Source organism: Calliopsis andreniformis, unplaced genomic scaffold (assembly GCF_051401765.1).
Source record: "Calliopsis andreniformis isolate RMS-2024a unplaced genomic scaffold, iyCalAndr_principal scaffold0033, whole genome shotgun sequence".
NCBI lineage: Eukaryota > Metazoa > Arthropoda > Insecta > Hymenoptera > Andrenidae > Calliopsis > Calliopsis andreniformis.
This window is the reverse complement of record NW_027480442.1, coordinates 4,366,941-4,376,019: the sequence shown is the minus strand read 5'-3', so window position 1 is coordinate 4,376,019 and position 9,079 is coordinate 4,366,941.

Below are 9,079 nucleotides of genomic sequence, written 5' to 3'. Positions count from 1 at the left end.
GTTTTATACGATGGAAAAACTGTTGTATTTATATTGCATTTTATGCTTCTGGCGTTGCCTTCTGAGACCATAACTATTCGATCTGTTGGAGCAACGCCCTAGAGTGAAGCCTTGGTTTCCCTGAACGTAGAAATGACCATGACTTTCATACTGGTTGCAATTATTCGTTTTATACGATGGAAAAACTGTTGTATTTATATTGTATTTTATGCTTCTGGCGTTGACTTCTAAGGCACTAACTGTTCGATCGGGTGGAGCAACGCCCTAGAGTGAAGCTTAGGTTGCCCGGAACATAGGAATGACCATAACCTTCACACTGGTGGCTATTATTCGTTTTATTCGATGGAAAAGCTGTTATATTTATATTGTATTTTATGATTCTGGCGCTGCCTTCTTAGGCCCTAACTATTCGATCGGGTGGAACAACGCCCTAGAGTGAAGCCTAGGTTGCCCGGAAAGTAGAAACGACAATAACTTTCAAACTGGTTGCAATTATTCCTGTTATACGATGGAAAAACTGTTGTATTAATATTGTATTTTATGCTTCTGGCGTTGACTTCTGAGGCACTAACTATTCGATCTGGTGGAGCAACGCCCTAGAGTGAAGCCTAGGTTGCCCGGAACGTAGAAATGACCATCACTTTCAAACTGGTTACAATTATTCCTGTTATACGATGGAAAAACTGTTGTATTTTTATTGCATTTTATGCTTCGGGCGTTGACTTCTAAGGCCCTAACTATTCAATATGTTGGAGCAACGCCCTAGGGTGAAGCCTAGGTTGCACGGAAAGTAGAAATGTCCATAACTTTCATACTGGTTGCAAGTATTCGTTTTATACGATGGAAAAACTGTTGTATTTATATTGTATTGTATGCTTCTGACGTTGACTTCTAACTCACCAACTATTCGATTTGTTGGAGCAACGCCCTAGAGTGAAGCCTAGGTTGCCCGGAACGTAGAAATACCCATAACTTTCACACTGGTTGCAATTATTCGTTTTATACGATGGAAAAACTGTTGTATTTATATTGTATTTTATGCTTCTGACGTTGACTTCTAAGGCACCACCTATTCGATTTGTTGGAGCAACGCCCTAGAGTGAAGCCTAGGTTGCCCGGAACGTAGAAATGCCCATAACTTTCACACTGGTTGCAATTATTCGTTTTATACGATGGAAAAACTGTTGTATTTATATTGTATTTTATGCTTCTGGCGTTCACTTCTTAGGCCCTAACTATTCGATCGGGTGGAACAACGCCCTAGGGTGAAGCCTAGGTTGCACGGAAAGTAGAAATGTCCATAACTTTCATACTGGTTGCAATTATTCGTTTTATACGATGGAAAAACTGTTGTATTTATATTGTATTTTATGCTTCTGGCGTTGACTTCTGAGGCCCTAACTATCCGATCTGTTGGAGCAACGCCCTAGAGTGAAGCCTTGGTTTCCTGGAACGTAGAAATGACCATGACTTTCAAACTGGTTGCAATTATTCGTTTTATACGATGGAAAACCTGTTGTATTTATATTGTATTTTATGCTCCTGGTGTTGACTTCTTAGGCCCTAACTATTCTATCTGGTGGAGCAACGCCCTAGAGTGAAGCCTAGGTTGCCCGGAACGTAGAAATGACCATCACTTTCAAACTGGTTCCAATTATTCCTGTTATACGATGGAAAAAATGTTGTATTTTTATTGCATTTTATGCTTCGGGCGTTGACTTCTAAGGCCCTAACTATTCAATATGTTGGAGCAACGCCCTAGGGTGAAGCCTAGGTTGCACGGAAAGTAGAAATGTCCATAACTTTCATACTGGTTGCAAGTATTCGTTTTATACGATGGAAAAACTGTTGTATTTATATTGTATTTTATGCTTCTGACGCTGACTTCTAAGGCACCAACTATTCGATTTGTTGGAGCAACGCCCTAGAGTGAAGCCTAGGTTGCCCGGAACGTAGAAATGCCCATAGCTTTCACACTGGTTGCAATTATTCGTTTTATACGATGGAAAAACTGTTGTATTTATATTGTATTTTATGCTTCTGGCGTTCACTTCTTAGGCCCTCACTATTCGATCTGGTGGAAGAACGCACTAGGGTGAAGCCTAGGTTGCCCGGAACGTAGTAATGACCATAACTTTCACACTGGTAGCAATTATTCGATTTATACAACGGAAAAACTGTTCTGTTTATTTTGTGTTTTATGTTTCGCGCGTTGACTTCTAAGGCCGGGCAATCTGGGCTTCACCCTAGGGCGTTCCTCCACTAGATCGAATAGTTAGGGCCTTAAAAGACAACGCCAGAAACATAAAATACAATATAAATACAACAGTTTTTCCATCGCATAACAGGAATAATTGCAACCAGTGTGAAAGCGATGGTCATTTCTACGTTCCGGGCAAGCAAGGCTTCAGTCTAGGGCGTTGGTCCACCAGATCCAATAGTTTGGGCCTAAGACGTCAACGCCAGAAGCATAAAATACAAAATAAATGCAACAGTTTTTCCCTCGTATAATAGGAATAATTGGAACCAGTGTGAAAGTAATGGTCATTTCTACGTTCCGCGCAACCTAGGCTTCGCTCTAGGGTGTTGCTCCACCAGAACGAATAGCTAGGAACTTAGAAGTCGAAGCCAGAAACAGAAAATACAATACAAATGCAACAGTTTTTCCATCGTATAGCATGAATAATTGCAACCAGTGCGAAAGTAATGATCATTTCGACGTTTCGGGCATCCTAGACATAACTCTGAGGCGTTGCCCCACCAGATCGAAGAGTTAGGACCTTAGAAGTCAACGACGGATGCATAAACTACAAAATAAATACAACAGCCTTCCCATCGTATAAAACGAATAATTGCAACCTGTGTGAAGGTTATGGTCATATCTACGTTCCGGGCAACCTAGGCTTCACTGTATGGTGATGCTCCAGCAGATCGGATAGGTAGGGCCATAGAAGTCAACGCCCGAAGCATAAAATACAATAAATATACAAGAGTTTTTCCATCGTATAACAGGAATAATTGCAACCAGTGTGAAAGTGATGGTCATTTCTACGTTCCGGGCAACCTAGGCTTCACTCCAGGGCGTTGGTCCACCAGTTCCAATAGTTTCGGCCTAAGAAGTCAACGCCAGAAGCACCAAATACAAAATAAATACATCAGTTTTTCCATCGTATATAACGAATAATTGCAACCAGTGTGAAAGTAATGGTTATTTCAATGTTCCGGGAAACCTAGGCTTCACTCTAGGGCGTTGCTCCACCACATCGAACGGCTACGGCCTTAGAAATCAACGCCAGAAGCATAAAATACAATATAGATACAACAGTTTTTCCATCGTATAAAATGAATAATTGCAAGCATTGTGAAAGTAATGGTCATTTCTACGTTCCGGGCAACCCAGGCGTCCCTCTAGGGCGTTGCTCTACCACATCCAATAGCTACGGCCTTTGAAGTCAACGCCAGAAGCATAAAATGCAATATAAATGCAACAGCTTTGCCATCGTATAAAATGGATAATTGCAAACAGTGTGAAAGTGATGGCCATTTCTACGTTCCGAGCAACCTAGGCGTCACTCTAGGCTGTTGCTCCACCACATCGAATAGCTACGGCCTTAGAGGTCAACGCCTGAAGCATAAAATACAATAAAAATACAACAGTTTTTTCATCGCATAACAGGAATAATTGAACAAGCGTTAAGGTAATGGTCATTTCTACGTTCCGGGCAATCTAGGCTTCACTCTATGTAGTTCCTCCACCAGATCGAATAGTTAGGGCCTAAGAAGTCAACGCCAGAAGCATAAAATACGATAAAAATACAACAGTTTTTCCATCGTATAATTGGAGTAATTGTAACCAGTGTAAAAGTAATGGTCATTTCTACGTTCCGGGCAACCTAGGCTTCGCTCTAGGGTGTTGCTCCACCAGAACGAATAGCTAGGAACTTAGAAGTCGAAGCCAGAAACAGAAAATACAATACAAATGCAACAGTTTTTCCATCGTATAGCATGAATAATTGCAACCAGTGCGAAAGTAATGATCATTTCGACGTTTCGGGCATCCTAGACATAACTCTGAGGCGTTGCCCCACCAGATCGAAGAGTTAGGACCTTAGAAGTCAACGACGGATGCATAAACTACAAAATAAATACAACAGCCTTCCCATCGTATAAAACGAATAATTGCAACCTGTGTGAAGGTTATGGTCATATCTACGTTCCGGGCAACCTAGGCTTCACTGTATGGTGATGCTCCAGCAGATCGGATAGGTAGGGCCATAGAAGTCAACGCCCGAAGCATAAAATACAATAAATATACAAGAGTTTTTCCATCGTATAACAGGAATAATTGCAACCAGTGTGAAAGTGATGGTCATTTCTACGTTCCGGGCAACCTAGGCTTCACTCCAGGGCGTTGGTCCACCAGTTCCAATAGTTTCGGCCTAAGAAGTCAACGCCAGAAGCACCAAATACAAAATAAATACATCAGTTTTTCCATCGTATATAACGAATAATTGCAACCAGTGTGAAAGTAATGGTTATTTCAACGTTCCGGGAAACCTAGGCTTCACTCTAGGGCGTTGCTCCACCACATCGAACGGCTACGGCCTTAGAAATCAACGCCAGAAGCATAAAATACAATATAGATACAACAGTTTTTCCATCGTATAAAATGAATAATTGCAAGCATTGTGAAAGTAATGGTCATTTCTACGTTCCGGGCAACCCAGGCGTCCCTCTAGGGCGTTGCTCTACCACATCCAATAGCTACGGCCTTTGAAGTCAACGCCAGAAGCATAAAATGCAATATAAATGCAACAGCTTTGCCATCGTATAAAATGGATAATTGCAAACAGTGTGAAAGTGATGGCCATTTCTACGTTCCGAGCAACCTAGGCGTCACTCTAGGCTGTTGCTCCACCACATCGAATAGCTACGGCCTTAGAGGTCAACGCCTGAAGCATAAAATACAATAAAAATACAACAGTTTTTTCATCGCATAACAGGAATAATTGAACAAGCGTTAAGGTAATGGTCATTTCTACGTTCCGGGCAATCTAGGCTTCACTCTATGTAGTTCCTCCACCAGATCGAATAGTTAGGGCCTAAGAAGTCAACGCCAGAAGCATAAAATACGATAAAAATACAACAGTTTTTCCATCGTATAATTGGAGTAATTGCAACCAGTGTAAAAGTAATGGTCTTTTCTACGTTCCGGGCAACCTAGGCTTCACTGTAGGGCGTTGCTCCACCAGACCGAATTGTTAGGTCCTTAGAAGTCAACGCCAGAAGCATAAAATACAATATAAATACAACAGTCTTTCCATCGTATAACAGGAATAATTGCAACCACTGTGAAGGAAATCGTCATATCTACGTTCCGGGCAACCGAGGCTTCACTCTAGGGCGTTGTTCCACCAGATCGGATAGTTAGGGCCTAAGAAGTCAACGCCTGAAGCATAAAATACAATAAAAATACCACAGTTTTTCCATCGTATAACTGGAATAAATGCACCCAGTGTGAAAGTAATGGCCATTTCTACGTTTCAGGCATCCTAGTCTTAACTCTGAGGCATTGCTCCACCAGATCGAATATGTAGGGCCTTAGAAGTCACCGCCAGAAGCATAAACTACAATGTTAATACAACAGCTTATCCATTGTACAAAACGAATAATTGCAACCAGTGTGAAAGTTATGGTCATTTCTACGTTCCGGTAAACCTAGGCTTCACTCTAGGGCGTTGGTCCACCAGATCCAATAGTTTGGGCCTAAGACGTCAACGCCAGAAGCATAAAATACAAAATAAATGCAACAGTTTTTCCATCGTATAATAGGAATAATTGGAACCAGTGTGAAAGTAATGGTCATTTCTACGTTCCGCGCAACCTAGGCTTCGCTCTAGGGTGTTGCTCCACCAGAACGAATAGCTAGAGTCTTAGAGTTCAACGCCAGAAGCGTAAAATACGATAATAATACAACAGTTTTTCCATCGTATAACAGGAGTAATTGCAGCCAGTGTGAAAGTAATGGTCATTTCTACGTTCCGGGCAACCTGGGCTTCACTCTAGGGTGTGCTCCACCAGATCGAATGGCTAGCGAGTTAAAGGTCAACGCCAGAAGCATAAAATACAATAATAATACAACAGTTTTTCCATTGTATAAAACGAATAATTGCAACCAGTGTGAAAGTTATGGTGATTTCTACGTTCGGGGCAACATAGGATTCACTATTGGACGTTGCCCCACCAGATCCAACAGCTAGGACCTTAGAAGTCGAAGCCAGAAGCAGAAAATACAATACAAATGCAACAGTTTTTCCATCGTATAGCATGAATAATTGCAACCAGTGCGAAAGTAATGATCATTTCGACTATTCGGGCATCCTAGACTTAAGTCTGAGGCGTTGCTCCACCAGATCAAAGAGTTAGGGCCTTAGAAGTCAACGACAGGTGCATAAACTACAAAATAAATACAACAGCCTTCCCATCGTATAAAACGAATAATTGCAACCTGTGTGAAGGTAATGGTCATATCTACGTTCCGGGCAACCTAGGCTTCACTGTATGGTGTTACTCCACCAGATCGAATAGGTAGGGCCATAGAAGTCAACGCTCGAAGCATAAAATACTAGAAATATACAAGAGTTTTTCCATCGTATAACAGGAATAATTTTAAACAGTGTGAAGGTAATGGTCATTTCTACGCTCCGGTCAACCTAGGCTTCACTCTAGGGCGTTGCTCCGACAGAGCGAATAGTTAGGGCCTCATAAGGCAACGCCCGAGGCATAAAATACAAAATAAATGGAACAGTTTTTCCATTGTATAAAACGAATTATTGCAACCGGTGTGAAAGTTATGGTCATTTCTACGTTCCGAACAACATAGACTTCACCCTAGGGCGTTGCTCCACCAGATCGAATAGTTAGGGCCTAAGAAGTCAACGCCAGAAGCATAAAATATAATAAAAATACAACAGATTTTACATCGTATAACTGGAATAATTGCACCCAGTGTGAAAGTTATGGTCCTTTCTACGTTCCGGGCAGCCCAGGCTTCATTCCAGAGCGTTACTTCACCACATCGAATAGCTACGGCCTTTGAAGTCAATGCCAGAAGCATAAAATACAATATAAATACAACAGCTTTGCCATCGTATATAATGTATGTTTGCAAACAGTGTGAAAGTAATGGTCATTTCTACGTTCCGGTAAACCTAGGCTTCACTCTAGGGCGTTGCTCCACGAGATCGAATAGTTAGGGCCTTAGAAGTCAACGCCAGAAGCATAAAGTACAATAAAAATCGAACAGATTTTCCATCGTATAACAGGTATAACTTCCACCAGTGTTAAAGATATGGTCATATCTACGTTCAGGGCAACCGAGGCTTCACTCTAGGGCGTTGTTCCACCAGATCGAATAGTTAGGGCCTAAGAAGTCAACGCCTGAAGCATAAAATACAATAAAAATATCACAGTTTTTCCATCGTATAACAGGAATAATTGCAACCAGTGTGAAAGTAATGGCCATTTCTACGTTTCAGGCATCCTAATCCTGACTATGTGGCATTGCTCCACCAGATCGAATACGTAGGGCCTAAGAAGTCAACGCCAGAAGCACCAAATACGAAATAAATACGACAGTTTTTCCATCGTATATAACGAATAATTGCATCCAGTGTGAAAGTAATGGTCATTTCTACGTTCCGGGCAACCTAGGCCTCACTTCAGGGCATTGCTCCACCACATCGAATGGCCACGGCCTTAGAAGTCAACGCCAGATGCATGAAATGCAATATAAATACAACAGTTTTTCCATTGTATAAAACGAATAATTGCTACCAGTGTGAAAGGTATGGTGATTTCTTCGTTCCGGGCAATATAGGCTTCACTATTGGACGTTGACCCACCAGATCGAATAGCTAGGACCTTAGAAGTCGATGCCAGAAGCAGGAAATACAATACAAATGCAACAGTTTTTCCATCGTATAGCATGAATAATTGCAACCAGTGCGAAAGTAATGATCATTTGGACTCCTCGGGCATCCTAGACTTAAGTCTGAGGCGTTGCTCCACCAGATCAAAGAGTTAGGGCCTTAGAAGTCAACGACAGATGCATAAACTACAAAATAAATACAACAGCCTTCCCATCGTATAAAACGAATAAGTGCAACCTGTGTGAAGGTAATGGTCATATCTACGTTCCGGGCAACCTAGGCTTCACTGTATGGTGTTACTCCACCAGATCGAATAGGTAGGGCCATAGAAGTCAACGCCCGAAGCATAAAATACTAGAAATATCCAAGAGTTTTTCCATCGTATAACAGGAATAATTGCAACCAGTGTGAAAGTGATGGTCATTTCTACGTTCCGGGCAACCTAGGCTTCACTCTAGGGCGTTGGTCCACCAGATCCAATAGTTAGGGCCTAAGAAGTCAACGCCAGAAGCACCAAATACAAAATAAATGCAACAGTTTTTCCATCGTATATAAAGTATAATTGCAACCAGTGTGAAAGTAATGGTCATTTCTACGTTCCGGGCAACCTAGGCTTCACTCTAGGTCGTTGCTCCACCACATCGAATGTCTACGGCCTTAGAAGTCAACGCCAGAAGCATAAAATAAAATAAAGATACAACAGTTTTTCCATCGTATAACAGGAATACTTTTAAACAGTGTGAAGGTAATGGTCATTTCTACGCTCCGGTCAACCTAGGCTTCACTCTAGGGCGTTGCTCCGACAGATCGAATAGTTAGGGCCTCATAAGGCAACGCCCGAGGCATAAAATACAAAATAAATAGAACAGTTTTTCCATTGTATAAAACGAATTATTGCAACCGGTGTGAAAGTTATGGTCATTTCTACGTTCCGAACAACATAGGCTTCACCCTAGGGCGTTGCTCCACCAGATCGAATAGTTAGGGCCTAAGGAGTCAACGCCAGAAGGATAAAGAACAATAAAAATCCAACAGTTTTTCCATCGTATAACAGGAATAACTGCGACCAGTGTGAAGTTAATGGTCATATCTAAGTTCCGTGCAACCTAGGCATCACTCTAGGGCGTTGGTCCACCAGATCGAATAGT